Here is a 16,811-nt window from a genome sequence, read left to right on the forward strand (position 1 = left end):
TATCTAGGGTTCCCCAGGCTGAAATAATTTCATCTTTAGGAAGACAGTTTAATCTACAGTCATTGGAGAAAGTGGTGTAGGCCGTGGACTGAGACCCCTATAGGAAAGGAGGAATTATTCTCCAGAGTAGTCTGTTTTATTATCTGTGTGAGGATCTAGCACTTAATGTACATGACATCACCACTTTTTTTTTTTTCTTGGACATATTTCAAGATGATCTTAGACGCCTTCTGTATGGGAACTGTTGAGTCACAGTCTGAACCTCTGATTGATCACCTGAGGTGAGCACTGTGTCTGTTGTGGGAGCACAGGTGAAGGCAACCTCTATGATGGGAAGGGATGGAGCCTGGCTGCAATTCTCCTAGACCCCATTTAAGGGCTGACTGTCACTGGGGAAGGTTCTCTTTCCAGGGATTGCTCCTCTTGGAGTTTTTTTCCGTGAGCCTACAACACAGGTGAGCATTTTCATTAATCTTTCTAGCTGTATGATCTGTGGATATCGACCTAACCACACCACTCTGTATATTTGTTGATTATACACCTTCCCATTAAGTCAGCTTATTTTCCCTATAATGCACTGGGTGATTATCAGAAAACATCAACAGCAACAAAAAACTGCACTCAACAAAACAAATTAGAGGAAGCTTTTGTTCTGTTTATGTGGTGTCACTGTTTCTTAGTCAAAGTTAAACAAATGCTGGAGAGTCTAAACAAACACTATTAAGAATCTAACAACTGCTTTCACTGTGACTGTGCTGAAACTTCAAAATAGAAAAAGAAAAAAATACACCAAAAACCACTAAGAGCCTAAACTGAAGCCTGTAATTCTCATTACTTGTGAGAAATGTGCATGTTAAACATAAAACAGTGTCAACACTGTATCAGCTGTTCTCTGTGTGAGAACTACATAACAGAGCTTGATACGTATTCCCTATTTGTGTAACACATTCCTTTCTCTTGGTGCTGTTTGTACCATATTAGTACTTGTGGTTGCAGTTACTATTCTGTTGCCTTCTGGGAGTGAGTAGGTGTTTTGACCTTAGAACATGTTGAAATTACTAAGTTTTACCTTCAGCATCCTCTGGGGACTTGAATGTTGCAACACCATGAAATGAAGCTGCCAAGAATTCAGATTTATGAAACCTGTTGTAATGTATTGAGTGGGCAAGCTAATATTTTAGAGTGTTGTGTTTATAAAACTGATCTCAGTGTCCTTGTTCTTAAAACCAAGACAGTAACTGAAGAAGAGCAGTAGTTCCTTGTTTGTTTGTTTGATCTGGTGTGTCCTTAATCTGTAAGAAGATCTAGTTATTCTAAGTAGGTTAGGGTTTCTAGAATTTCTAGTTCTTTTTCTCTGGTAATAACATGCAAAAATCTGAAGGTGAAAACTAGATGAGGAACACCTTCCTTTGCTAGAGTCCTTCTAGTAGCTCACACTGAGAGAAAGAGAGAGAGACCTTGTAGCATATGGTGGCAGCTGACAAAATGGAGATGGAGTGATCCTCCAGGATATCCCAGCTGGCTTCAGCTTTTCTGATAAAAGAGGTCTAGTGCAATCCTATGTCCTTAGCAAGATTAAGGCTTAGTGGCAAATCCATTAGCTCAAATTGAACCAAGTATTAGCAGAAATTTTGCTTCATTTCAAGAAACATATAGAAATGCCCTATAGAAGTACTCCCAATAAGAAAGTTGCCACTAAACTTAACATGAGTTTATTCTGCTGGATGCAAGATGCCTGTCAATGAGACTACATAGTAAAAATGCCCATTATTACAGGAATGATTATTTAAGATGCTGTATGATGTTCTCAATACTAACCCTGGTTAATAATTGTTTTTCTGCTGTGGGTTTTTTTTTGTTTGTTGGTTTTTTGTTTTTTGCTTAGAAGTGGCTGTATTACAAGTATATATGTCTACAGACACACAGAGTAATAAAATTGTAACAACATATGAGGTAGCCAAGCATCAACTATTTAAGTAAACGGGTGAGAATGTATGTAGTCATCCAGTCATGCTAAACCAGATTTCACCATTAACAGCTGTACTCACTGGATTTTCTTCACACATAGTGAAATACAAAATTTATCATGCTTCTGAAAGTAACAGAAAGACTCAAAAAGACAAGGAGCAGCAGAAGACATGCTAGCCAAGGTTCACAAAAGCAGAACTAGCAGAAATGGGCTCACTGAAAAAGTTCAAAACTAGAGATAGCAGGAGGCTTAGCAGGGTGGTTTTAAGAGGCTGATCCATGCTGGCAGGAAGGAGAAGAAGGGGAAGGATGGAATTTGAATAGACGACAATATTTTAGATTCCTGTAGAAAGGGAAGAAGGACAAATTAAATGGATTTTTAGAGGGCACTGTCTTCTGTAGCATATGGTTCAATGCAGCAAAAGTGTGATTGCCTGCTGACTTTGGGCATGCAACTGGAACACTAAGTAGTTATATTTGAGTGCTGATAGGCATCAGCACAAGTTTCAGTCAGTAAGCCTCAGATCTTGCTGAGACCAGTCCCAGGCCAATCTCAGTAAGGGATTTTAAAACTGCCTGTGGCGTTTTCAAATCAATCCATCAGACTGTAGGTAGCAATGTAAAGAATGCACAGCAAGCACAATGCCTGTTCCAACCAGTGGCAACTCTGCTAGTGCATTCTGAGCAAGACACACACAATTCAAAAGTCCTGTGAGGAACGAATTACAATAAATGAGTGTCCCCTCCTAAGAGATTGAATCATGCTTACAAGGATCAGGATGAAACAGTGTTGTTTGGGCAAGGAATAATGCAGTACAAAATGACATGCACAAAAAATAGTCATGCATACAAATCACCCTAATTTGTTATAACATTCATCTTTCAGTTTTTTTTTTAAGGACTCTATCTAGAGCTAAGTGTAATATAAAGCTAACAAGCCTATTTTCTTCACTGATGCTTTTTTTTGTTGTTGTTAACTTTGCATTTCAAGATGAGCTTAAATTAATCCTACCATATACGGCCCATCATTAAAATCTTTTTCTTCTGTGCAAGGAAATGAATTACAGTGCAGGTGAGCAGGTAACTGCTTGCAATAGAGCTTATGATAATGTGCAGTGGAAGAACATAAGACAGACATTAGAGCCAGATTTAGTAACAGCATTAAAGCAACCAGCTGTCATCTGTACTTGTGCTTTCCTACTAAGAAATCTCTTCTGGTGAATCCTAAAATTGACTTTTTTTTTTTTTTTGAAAGATTATATTCAGCTGAGAGTGTAAACCTGCAAGTACTAATGCTGTGTTACCATTCAACAAGACCTGGACAGAATGGAGAGCTGGGAGGGGAGGAATATGATGAGGTTTAACAAGAGCAAGTGTAGAGTCTTGCACCTGTGGTTCTGTGACCTGTGTGGACACCTACTTGTGCTAATTACTGTAGGGTACCTTTTTTTAGCAAGGGGGTTAGACTCAATGATCTCTTGAGGTCCCTTCCGCCCCCTGCAATGCTGTGTTTCTGTGAACATGTGAAATAAGGGTGAGATTTTTTATCAAAGGTTCTGTTTATCTTAGGGGCTAAAAATGAGTGAACTTCTCTGTATAACTGCATTTCCAGACTAAGGAGTCTTTTGGCAGACATCTACTTTGTTTCTGCTCTGTGTGTATCCATTTGGTTAAAATTTTCAAGTACATTTTGGATTTCTTACCTTCTAATCATTGAGGAACAAAACAGCCAATCCAACAGTAGAAGCTTTTCAAATATCTTGCTTCTTTATTTTTAATTCTTGCAGGCCAGATCTCGTGTGTAGTGATTAACATACTGATAAATAAAACTTCAAACTTAGAAATACTCCAATAAAGAAACCCAAACAAGTTTTATGTATTTACTCTGAAAAATTCTATATTAAAACAAACGTTTACCAATAAAATAGTGTTTTATGAGACCTTGCTAGTAATGGAAACTGCAGAGCTCTACTAGGCAGAAATCAAGCTGCAGATAATAATGTCTGTTTAGCATCATTTCCATGTTGATTTTGACTTTTTATATTTCTGCTTTTGCAGGATGCAAGAATTTTCAAGGAACTTTGTAAGAGCCATCTTTTGTTTGGTCATATATGCAGTAAATAGTTTTACATGAATTTCCATGTGAATGCTCTAAGAGGTCTCATTAAATCAAAAGCAATAATGGGCAAGGGCTTCCTCAGAAAAGGAATTTATAAATTTCTCCTATTTTTCAGTCTTCAATGAATTGTCAAAATGTCCAGTTCCATTATTACTCTCTATTTGAAAAGCAATTTACATCTTACGCTATTAGACGAATGTAGTTATTATGATAGCTCAGCATGTAGTTTTTGTACCAGCACAGAAAGTGAAAGGTAAAAATTGGAAGCAAGTTAAAAAGTGAGGAGGTGATATTGAAATTTAAAGCTTTTGTGAAAATTAATTCTTTCTGTAATCTTTTTCATAAATAATTGTTCTAAATCTATGCAATTTTGAGGAACATAGTGTTTAGTTCCATAAGATCTCAGAAAGAAAAAAATGAAATTATTTAGTCATTGCCAATGTCCCCTTGGAATTCTGTAACAGTTCAGTAAAAACTGACAGCTGTGCTTTAGTGCTTTATTATGGGTCATTATAATCATATTTTTCTACTGGTACATTTTATTTTTGCTTTTTTATTAGGATAAGTTGGTTTTGAATAACAACTGTTTGCACTAAATAAACCAAAAGTTTTTTCATTTCACTTCTGTTCATGACAGGTTTCTGCTTGCCTAGAAATTTCTATCCAAATGATCTACTCAGGTGCATGATAATTATACATATTTATTTGTTTAAAGTTTATTTAGTATAGTCATAGCATGACAGTCTATGGAGGAAAAAGGTTGTTGAATAAATGTATTCTGGTGGAAGAATAGTTGAGAAAAACTCTTTCTAAGATGATTTTACACTCTTGAGATTTCAACAGGTTATGGTGGCCGTTGTAGTCTCTTTCTCCATCTCTGAGATGGAAAAACTGAACCAAATCTGAAAAACTGCATGTTGAGGGCCAAGTAATAAATGCTAAACAAATCAGTGAAATCTGGAGCTTAGAGGAGTAAAATAGTGCTTGTATATCTTTTACGTATGCAGTTCTGTTACTAAAAAGGGAAATAAAGCCTTTAAAATACATACAGATTTGGAGTAGTTGGCATGCAGTAGCTAATGAAGATTTCATTACTGCTTTTACATCATCCACAGACTACAGCAAAACCTCCCTAGTAAAATCAGTCGTTCAGTGCAAAAACGTTGCGTTGAACAATGTAGCTGTTTTCAAGTGGCTGTCTGGCCATCACGTGTTACTGATTACTGTGGTGACTTGGTGGCCTTGGCAAAGAACTTGGTTTCCACCAACAAAGCCGGGAAAAATGTCATTGACTTCTCTGTGACTTCAACAGTTTCTACATCTCATGCATCTTTTGCTTGGGTACGAGAATGATTTATTTTCAAAAACCATGTCCTGAAATAAGTGGCCAGTTCAACATTTTGAATAGCCATTACCGTTCAGTTGTCATGTGTTTAGTGTAAGAATGGACCCGTGCACTTCTATACATAGCCAAGGGTATGATACAAATACTTTCCATGGAGCAGGAACGGTTCTAAGTCTATTCCTTAATCTCACTGTGCTGAACTCCGTCATTTGCGGAACCTGGATGGTACAGCACTTGAATTCAAAAGAACAGTGATCACTAGCAAGCCATAACTGCATCAGAGATCTCTTTAAGAACAGCTGTGGCATAATATAGTTAGCACTTAACTGGTACATTATTATTTTCCTTTTCAAAGCACTTTACAAACATTAACTAATTAATGCGTATAATTCATCATTAGCTTTTCAAGGACTCAGTATATAATTCTCTAATAGCTGTTACTAAGAAGTCCCTTTGAGAGGCACTCCAAAAGGTTAATATTTAGTGTAGAGAGATCATTAGCCCGGCCTTTCTAGACCAGTTGCTCTTGTATTTAAGATATCATGTGTACGTCATTTTATATGGTCTTATGTATTGGAAGCATCATTTTTTTATTTACTTTTTTTCTTTTATGAGGATACTTGATTTGTCTAGTCTGGAGAAGAGGAGGCTAAGAGGCAACCTCATTGTTTTCTACAACTTCCTTACAGGGAGATGTAGAGTGGGAAGTGCTGGGCTCTTCTCCCTTGTAACTGATGACAGGATGCACAGGAATGGCAGAAAGCTATGCTGGGGAAGGTTCAGACTGAACATGAGGGTTTTATTTTATTTTATTTTTTACTGCGAGTGTGATCAAACACTGGAAGAGGCTTCCTAGTGTGGTGGTTGATGTCCCATGCCTATCAGTGTTCAAGAGGGATTTAGACAAGCCTCTGATTAATATGTTTCCAACTGCACTATTCCATTCCATTTGGTTCTATTCTGTTTTGTTCTTATGTGTTTTTTCTTGTGTAAATCAACCTTTCATTAAAAAAAAAAAAAGATTGCTTACTATCCTTTACCTTGCTAGAAAATGAGGTAAAAAATAAACATAAGCACATGTAAAGATCCCAATTAGGTAATGTGATAAGTGTCTAAAAAACCAATATGTTACATTTTAGAAGTAAACAGATATTTTGTACACAAATAAGTAAAATCAAAACCTATAAATAAATCTGTGAAGTTGGTATGCTTATAAGCAAGGATCTTATGATGGAATCCTCAGTTTTAGATTATTTTTCTGTGGAACAAGTCTAAATTAGGGCTAATGTTAGACGCTCAGGATCTTTGTCACTGGCAATGACTTTAAAATTCTGTGTTCACCTGTGTTGTCTAAGCAATTGGTTTTAATTTAAGAGTTGTGGATGAAAGAAAAATTTGATGAAATGCCTGTTTCTTTATTAGACATTTTAAAATGTTACAGTATCCTAACATTTCATTTATAATACTTTTTTCCCTTAATTTTATATTTCTTAAATTTCAGTTTACGTATACTCTTAATAACAAATTAAAAAAAAAAAAGAGAAAAAAAACCAGTGTTTTCTTAAACATTGTTAGAGTAATTTGTTTAAATAATAGAGTAATAATAGTAACCAGGAATATGCTCCATCATTCATGACCATGCCTTACAGTTTCCACCGTTTATTATTAGGATTCTGTCTGCCACCTTGCCCTGTAGAAACAGTTTCAGATTGTACTGCTTATAAGATTTCCAATCTGTCATTCTGAGATGAATGTGTAAATTAGAGACTAAAATTGTTGTTATAATATATTCATATCAGAAGAAAGTGAATTTTGGTATAAGCTTAGATTTATTTTCTTTAGGAAATGAAGTCCACTGAGCTCTTTAGTAAAGTTCCCGTGAAGTTGTTATGGAAAAAAAATAAGGAGCAAGGTGCTTTTCCTTGCTCCTTGTTCCTTTGTCTTTCTTACTTTTTCCTTGCTCCTCTCTCATTTTCCTTTCCTTCTTTTCTCTTTTCTTTTCTCCTTTTCCTGTTGTACTTTTTGTTTCCCTTTCTCCTTTCCCTCTCTTTTCTTTCCCCTTTGTTATTTTCTCTTTCCATGTGTGGGAAAGAATATGTGTTGAAACAACAAAACATTTATTGACTAAAAGCAATCATGCCAAAACCACGGATAAACATTACACTTCGGAAATATATGTTAACTCTGCATGATAGTCCATGACGCTGAAAGACTGATATATTATTTAATCAATAGAATCCATCATTTGGTCAAAAAAGTAGTGTTCTATTCATTAATTCATGGTACTTATTCTAGTAACATTCATCACAGTTTTCCAATTAGCTATTAATGTACATCAAAAGGATTAAAATAAGATTTGCTCTGTAACTCAGCACTGATTAACTGGACTATCATTTTAAAGTACTAGAAAAATTATATAAAGTAGTTGTCTTTTGCTTTCAGCTATGTTTAATTTATGCTTATTACAGTTTCCAAGGATACATTTTTTTTTTTTGCTGCATATGCCAATGTTATGATTATCTGTTATTTAATAAATCCAAATAAGTCTTTTGACAGTGAAATATTCAAATGAAACAAATAGAATTCATGCACAAATAATGTGGGTTTTTTTTAAGGGAGAAAAATGTTCCTACGTTCCTGTTAATTTGTAGCAAATAAAAATAAATACAGATACCATCTCCTGCAGTGTTCAGAGGAAACAATAGCTGCAGTTAAAATAGACAAGCTACCCAACAATTCCAGAAAAAAAAACAAAAAACAAAAAACCCCAAATTAAATTATTAATGCACAAAGCCAAATACACCTTCTTTACAAAAAAGTACATAGGGACACCTATTCATCAGTAAAAATTACTACACCTACGTGTCCCTGAGCTGCCAAACAGACTGATAGTCATTCTGGTATGTACTACAGTCCCAGACAAAGGAGAACTATATGTATATTTCTAGTTTATTTCTATACAGACAGTGTATGATGCATACATTTTCTACATTCACAAGGGTCTAATAATATCTGGTCAAGTGACATTCACACATTTCCCCTCTTGATTGTTTGAAGGTTAGCATGTGAAGACGTTCTTTTTCCTTGGAAGAATGATTTGAGCATAGTCTAGGAGAGCATTCAGTAGGCTAAGAACACGCGAGAAATGGCTTTGGTGCTTTTACAGTTCATGAGATTTAGTAATTTCTGCCTAGAACTAAAAATCAAGGGAGACTAGCCACTGATACATGTATCAATCAAATAGAATTAATCAGGTGTTGGATGGTTCCCAGCTATATGTTTTAGAAAGGAAAAATTATCTGGATATGTTATTGTTGACGGCCATAAAGGCTTAGCATCCTTCAAAGCATAAGTATTTTCCAAGCTCGTATAAGAGAAAAGATTAAGGAACTAGAGGAATTTAATGTCTGTGCTGCAGAGATTACTATTATGAACATGTCTAGAATTTTTTTTTGTGCAGAAAATATTATGTAGTGGGATGACAACCTTTGAAGTGTATTTGAAGAAGTCTTAACAGGTAAAGACTTACAGCTTTGAGAGAAAAGTGAAGATCTAAAGTTTCACATTTTTTTTTTCCAATTAATTTACCATACCGTGGTCCCTAGTGATATATGTAGAACTTTTGTATTTATTATATTAGACACTCTGTTAGAAACAAATGATGAGTGATGCCATTTATTTCTGTTACTCCTTTGTAGTGATTTGAATCCAAATTACTTACTCTTCTACATCATTGTTTTCCTACCTTGATTATAGGGATGACAAACATGACGTTGTCTGGTCCATCCGTAAGAGAGATAGCTTAATCTCATTGTAATGTTTTTCACTTTAAATTCTGTCTATTTTCTCACTGTTGCAATGATATTCCATCCACTCAGAAGAGATTTTGCTTTCTTTTGCTTGTGGGATCTGAATCGTCCTTAGGGTTTGTTTCTGCTATTGAAAATTAAGTATATTAGGAGGAAACTTCTTTAGATCCTGTAACTGCTAGTTCGGACTGCCACTTCAGTTCAGCTGTAGAAACAGATAAAATGCAGTCATCACCAAAAATTAGTATTTTTCATATTCTGGAGACAGAAAAAAGTATTTGGGGTTTTTATAGCATACTCTTTTGAGAGATCATACTTTATTCATTAGATTGTAATGGAAGAGAGAGAGTGAGCTTCATAATCTATTAGGAATAGAAAACTAGAATTTTTGTAAGATAAGTTCTTTAAATGGTTCATTTCACTGTTTCTACAAGCAGAAACGGTGCATTACTTCTGACATTTTGTTCATGAAAAAAGAAAAAAATAGGCGTAAAAGTTTGCGGGGAAAAGATTAACCTATATCAAAGTGATTTAAACATGAAAAAAGTGACTGCCATGTGCATTTAAGCTAATCTTTTAGCAAGAATGCTTTATGATTAGCTAATTCTACTTTTTGGGGCTAGATGGTGACTTAACTACAGTGTAAAGTCTGATTATTTTGTAACACTATTTTGGTATTTTAAATGAAATTAAATGAGCACAGATGGCTCTAAAATAACACTGCATTTGGACACAAGCTGCTCTTCTTCTGAGAAAGTTCAATTATTTACAGAGGAAATCTATTACAAATATCAAATGGGAAAAAATAGTCTAGCAGCAAGTGAGAGAGATCTTTTATGAATTATTTTTGAAGAAAGCTTAAGAATTAGCAATCTCAAAGTACCATATGTAAAAGAAGATTAAATTTAAATAATACTTCTAGAAGTATGTAAGAATTACAGTGATTTCAAATCACACAAGCAATATAAAACCTTTTTCAATTAATGTATATAGTACAGATGAATCTCAAAAGAAAATCCAAACTCTTGATTTTTGTTTTGGATTAGCAAAATATGAAAAAAAAAAAAAAATCAGCAGACCATGAAAACTACTGAACATCTGTATTATAGTTCTGTGAATGTTATTACCAAGAATTCATTTGAATATCTGAAAGTATACGTAAGTATCTAAAAGTATAAAGTTAAACATTGTATTTTTAAAAGTTTATGTACTTCAATACTTAAAAACAACAAAATATTCCTTTAGTAGATTGGCTAAAGAATGTTACGTAGTACCTGCACATTCGTATGTTCTTGAATACAAAGATGCCTTTACTTCTGGACTTAATGAACCATATAATATAATATGCACATCAGCAAGAGCCAAAAAACGGTATCTTATGGCATTATGGGCAGAAGATTTGAGGGAAGGTCACAGACTGGAAATCATGTAATGTCAAAGAGATAGGTTGTTTGGAATTCTTATGATAACTCAGTAGTGGTGGTCTCAGACCTTGATAGTTTGTTTCCTCCCACATGTGGATGTTCACATTTCCGGTATAGTATCAAGCAAAAGCCCGTTGTGTAAAATTGCACTAGCTTAAGGGTAATTTTAGTTAGGTAATCCAGTGGAACTGGATCTATTCAGAAAGATCTTTTCAGGGAACATGTTGGCAATTCCTTGTAATGAGCGTACATTGAGGGGGAAAGGCCCATTGAACTTCAGAACAAATGTTGACAAGTATTTTTATCTGCTAATAAAACATTTTAGACAGAAATCTGCCTAGAAGTTAAAAAATAGGACGTAGGACTTCTTTTATATCCAGTTAATGCCTAAAACGATGTAACTCTTAAAAGTTTTAGATAATCCAGATTTGATTTTTGTTTCTCTTTTTTTTTTTTTCTTCTGGCTTTTCCACTTTTGTTGTGCTCAAGACAGGGTCCTGGTAAGCTCCCCAATCTTTCCCCATGACTCAGCCATTCTACTGATGACGTGATTGACTGCAGAATAAATCTCTCAGCTTTTAAAAAGCCACTTGCACACTCTCCTAACAGTGAAACTAGTTTTGTGTGCCTGAGGATTTCCTAAACATTGACAAAACCATTTTCAGTATTTCCTCTCCAGTAATCCCTAAATATGTTCAAAGAAAGTTCAGTGTTTTTGAGTTTTGCAAAATAAAAAGATTTCTTGTACAGGACAATGTATTCACTTAACTGTGTGTTCTAGTTAAGTAGATTGTTTACTTCATCTGATTGTACACAAAAAGGCAGAAAATCTAGCTGATATAGCACTGATACCACTTAAATTGCAAAAAGAGATCTGATTTTCTGATTTCATTGATGTTGACAAACAGACTCAGTATTTAAAAAAAGATACAAAAATCACAAATATATTAATTTTTATTGTATTATTTACTTAATGTAAATGAGAGATCATTGTTTTAACTTCTATTATTTGTGTTTAAAGGTAATTTATAAAAATGCGTATTTATCAATATGCATGGTTATCCTCCATTTTGTATTATAAAATCAGTAGCATTAATTATTTTCTAAGTAGAAATGTATTCTAAAAACTGTGTACTATTAATACATTAAGAAGACTTTTGAGACTACACTTACGTGTTGTACAGATGTAAAATCCCAATCTTTCCCTTTGGAAAGGGGGTGTTTTTTGCAGACTGGACATTTTCAATGTAAAATAAAGTTGCTCAGATTTAAAAGGCTTTTTGAGTACATGAGGCTGATGCATAGATTTTTTTTAAATTAATCTTTGGCTATGTTTCATGTAAAATATTCTGACTTTATCTGGCTGTTTTCAGTGAACACAGTAATTTGCTTTTATTTGTAAAGATCCTCTTATATTAGTAAGGAGATAACTGGAAAAAAATGTGTTTATTATAAGATAATAATGCTCCAGAGGGAAAAGAGACATTTAAAGTAGCTGTATCTTGAAATGCATCAGGAATCGTATGGATCTATTATCAACAAGGTTTGGATAAAATAAATGTGAAAGTAATAAAACACCCATGGAGAGGAACTATCTGGGAACATTACAAATTACATCTTTTTGGATATATTTGCTACCTATGATGTCTTCAGCAGTTCTGAACTGAATCCCTACTATTTTAAGTTTTTTGTATCATGATGAGAATGCAGTGGCCAAAATGCCCAACTCAAAAACACTGTCATCAAAGGAGAAATTGAGTCTGTATACTGTTTAACTGCATATACAGTTAATCTATAATCTATGCTATGTTCTGACAAAGTTAGACTTCAACTTTCTTTTTGATATTCATTTTAAAGTTTTCAAAATGATCAAGCCTGGACAGACAACTTGTAAATAAGGATTATTTATGACTAAGAACACTAGCATTCAAAATTGCTACTTTTGTTGAGTTACGGGAGCATAACATCATGTGTCTCATAGTGCTCTGATACTTGCTCTTTTTTAATCCTTGACTAAATGCAACTGAAAAGCAGAGTGTTACTTTTTCTGATGCCATTATGCAAATTATAACTTAGATTTCATTTTAAGTATAAACACGTATATCTTCCTCTTACTCAAAACCAACCTCAACCATTCTGTGGTTCTATGAAAGGTAGTAGCAGATGGTGGCTATTGATACTGATAAACAAATAGATTTTATTCTTTAAAGGTGTTTGTGGATGGACATTTAAAATATGCTTATATTGTTATCGCTGTTTATGCAGGTAAGACGTGCACTTAAAATATTCTGACTGCCTAGATACAAACAGGGAAATATTTAGAAAGAGAAAGCTCACTAGGAATCTGCATATAAGCACCACACAACTTCACTGGATTTTATATATGTATCATCACCTCATATAAATGGTTTATTTCTCAATATAAGATCATGGCAGATGAAACTTTCTACTGCCAAAATAGAAGTGTAAGTTATTAGAATTTCATAAGATTAATTTGGTTCTATTTAATCATTTTGTATTGTGTTATTTGACAATTGAAGTCATAATGAGAGATTTTTCATTTAAAATGAATGCCCTGTATTTAGGCAGCATTTGTTTTATATTTAGGCTAAAAGGAAGATATTTTTACTGTTGGCCACTGCTTCAACTCTATTTTATTTTTTGCTTCACTTACATTTTAAATTTAGGGAAGTCATAGGTAACAGTGACTAATGCCAGTGTAGATACAAACTTCTAATAATAAAATATATATAAAAAAGCCTTTGCTCTTCAGAGTGTTTTAGATTGTTGAATATGAGACTGTTTCCCCAAGTTCAGGACCATTTATTTGCACTCCAAAGGATGTGACACATCATTATTCAACTATGCCTCAGTTAAGAGACCAGAATAAATTATTGTATTCTGCTGCTGAAAACTAAACCATTTAATGTACTTTAATTTCTGTTTCTTAAAATGTTAGCTTAAAAGTATAAGCAAACTCCAAACTCAGAAGAATGATTAAGCAGAAAATTGACATAAATACTGTCTGAATATTTAAAGTACATCTGTTTCAAATGAAAACTGGAAAAATCTTGTTAGAGCAGAACATCATTATGTACAGGCAACTCATCAGACGTTCTGGTAGCTTTACATTTGATAGTAGAATAGAATGTGAACCCTATTTCTCATGGTCTGGATACCTGCAGAAAATGCTGAAAATTAAGTAAAAACCATTTTTATTGCAGCAGTACTGCTTTCTTAAAATAGTTTAATACAAGCAACTGCCTCTGACTGATATTCTTTAGAGGGTGAAGAGGACCGTGAAATAAATGGCAGCAACAAACAGAAGAAATAGGTTTCCCATGTAGGTATCTGTAGGCAGCAGAAGCAAACTGTGGCAGAGATCATAGTCAAGTAGTGTTGCTTCACGGGGATTGCCTCTGAAAGTAGATCTTTTTCCCATTCCAGTTTGTTTGTTTGTTTGTTGTGGGGTTGTTTGTTTGTTTTGTTTTGTTTGTTATTTTGTCAGTTGCTGGCAAAGATCTGTGCCAGGAAGAACACCAGAACACTGTAAGAGAAAATAAGTACTCTGACTAACGTAGAAATGGATAGGTGCCAGCATGTGCATAGTTTCTGAGGATTGAGGGAACTACTGTGCTGGCACATAACAGCACAGCTTCACACTGAAAACATTTAGAGAGAAAAGGGAAAAAAGCCAAGATAGCAAAAATATTATAAAGGCAGTTTGCCAGTGATTTTAATATGATTTAATTTGCTAATTGAGGAAAATGCTTGTGCAATTTAGCCAGCTTGCACATGCTATTGAATCTTAAGAGTACTGTAGAAAAGGGAACATCTGTTTGAGCCATATTTGGGCCATATACCAGTGCTATGTACTTGAACTGAAATTCAGATTTCATGTTTTCTACCTACTTCTGTATAAGCAAAGTTTAGGCGTATACTGATAGACATGCAGGATGTGTTATTTATTTAATTGTGCATTTGATAGCATTTTTGCACAGTGTTGTTTCCTCTCTTATGTGCTTCCAAGATACTGGGCACTTTTGAAATCAGACATTTTGAAATCAGTCAGAAAACAAAGTATCATGTCTACAAATTCAGCAAATTTCCACCTGTATTCACACATGCTGGTGACAATCAGCTACAGAGCAAATGTACAGAAAAAAAAGGAGGCACATGAGACTGCAGTGCACCATTGCAGTGTTGAAAGTTCACCCATATATTTTTGTAAGAATTTTCTAAATATATACTATATGTATAAAGAAAGGTTTGCCCTTTCCTATATTTCTGTCACTGTGAACTTAGAAGAGTCTGTCTCCATCTTCTCTGTATCCTCCAGGTAGCTGGTTATAGGCAGTAGGATGATCTCCTCTTAGCTTACCTTCTCTGGAGCTGAACAAACCCAGTTCCCCAGCCTCTCCCACAGCGTCCTGTGCTTCAGCCCTCACCTATCTTTGTGACCTCTTCTGGACACACTCCAGCATGTAAATATCTTGTTTTGCGCTTTTGAGTCAAAAACTGAATGTAGTACTCTATATATTGTCTCATAAGCGCCTAATGGGGGGAAGGATGACTGATTCTGCTCGCTACACTCATGCTAACACAGTCCATGATGCATTGGACTGCCATTGCTACAAGGGCATGCTGATGATTTACGTTTAATTTGTTCTCCATCAAGACAACAGGTGCATTTTTGCAGAACTGCTTCCTACACAGTCACTCTCATATTCATCTCCTTTGCTGGCATCAGCTCCAACTGAGCTTTTGCTTTCCTCATTCCATTCCTACATGAGTTGGGCAATGTCTCCCTTGTAGCCTGTCCCTGTTTCCATCATCTGTGCACTTCAGCTTACAACAGGCTGCTTAAATCCCTGATGAGCTGAATTTTGGTTATTCTTTAGTGACAACAAATATCTCCTATTGCAGGAAAAAAAGATAAACTTCAGTACTTTGGGGATCAACGTGGAATATCTGAGCAGAGAAACTGAATTGCCTTTACTGTGAGGAACAAAGTCCAAATTATGTGTTTTCAGATAAGTTATAACTGTTCAGGACTAGTTCTACAGAAGAGATGCACATTCACACACTTAAATGTTATGCTACTAATTTTTATTGGGATTTTCTAAAATCTTTCTGCTTGGTACATTCACAGAAATTTAACATGATTTATTCTATAGGCTTTTCTACCTGTAATCGTATTATCTATGGAAATGGTAGCCTTTACTTTTTAATACGGTTTCCTTCCCCTTTGTTGCTCTAAAACAACAAAGCAGAACTCCATGTATCCTGCTCGGATGTTGACTGGGTTCTCTTATTATCTGTATTCACTGTTCATGTTTTTGTTCTGTATTAACTTTGCTCAGATTTTATCACTTGAGGCTGGCTCAGTTAAAAATAAGTTTAGAAATTTTATTAATCAGCGTCATATTGTGTGCATCATTCTCAGTTTGTATAATTTAAACTAGTACATGAAAAAATTATTAATAGTGTACAATTTTTTAGTTGTACTATTATATGAAGATAAATATATAGATGTGTATTACAGTATTCTTTTATCTGTATTATTCAGAACGGCATTAAACATTCATATATTTTTGGGTGTACCTGGAGCTATCTCATCAAGCTAATAATTAGGCATTAGGAATAAACACCTGTCTCCATGGCCTGGAGCTCCCATTTTTTATTGAAATTTATGCCAGAGATGGTTTACACATATCCATCCCTTTTGAAAGTGAAAGTGGATTTACTATAATTCATTTTTAGAGAAAAAACTTGAGTACAAAGTGCTTCTTCTCTCTCTTACTGTAACTTTTGATGGTTGAAGATTCTAAAAGTGGAGGGGTGTGGAGAAAAGAATGGAATATATGCGTAGAAATCAGATACTGGCAGTGATAGAAAGAATATGTTTGATTTGAATGTTCCAAAGCACTTACAGGACTGACTATAATATATTCAATTCACATTCAATTTTTAGAGTGCATATTTGTTGAGAAGAAATGTCAGTATATGCTATTTCTATAATTAGCCCTATTGGTGTTTTTACTTCTAATAGAGAAATAATGTCCATATTTTTGTATTTGAAAACTGCTGACTTAAAAATGTAAAAGTCTTTTCTGACGTGAAAAAAGAAAGAGGTATTAATTTTC

The 16,811-nt window shown here is 34.5% G+C and overlaps 1 long non-coding RNA gene across 1 annotated transcript in view; it reads left to right on the forward strand.

Annotated features, from left to right (window-relative positions):
* Nucleotides 1–397: 397 nt before the first annotated feature.
* Nucleotides 398–16,811, forward strand: part of LOC107053281 — a 30,077-nt gene continuing 13,663 nt past the window's right edge. The window contains exon 1 of the long non-coding RNA XR_001466396.4: nucleotides 398–455. This is a non-coding gene — a long non-coding RNA (uncharacterized LOC107053281). The remainder of the gene's footprint in view (nucleotides 456–16,811) is intronic.

Source organism: Gallus gallus, chromosome 4, assembly GCF_016699485.2.
Source record: "Gallus gallus isolate bGalGal1 chromosome 4, bGalGal1.mat.broiler.GRCg7b, whole genome shotgun sequence".
NCBI classification, from domain to species: domain Eukaryota; kingdom Metazoa; phylum Chordata; class Aves; order Galliformes; family Phasianidae; genus Gallus; species Gallus gallus.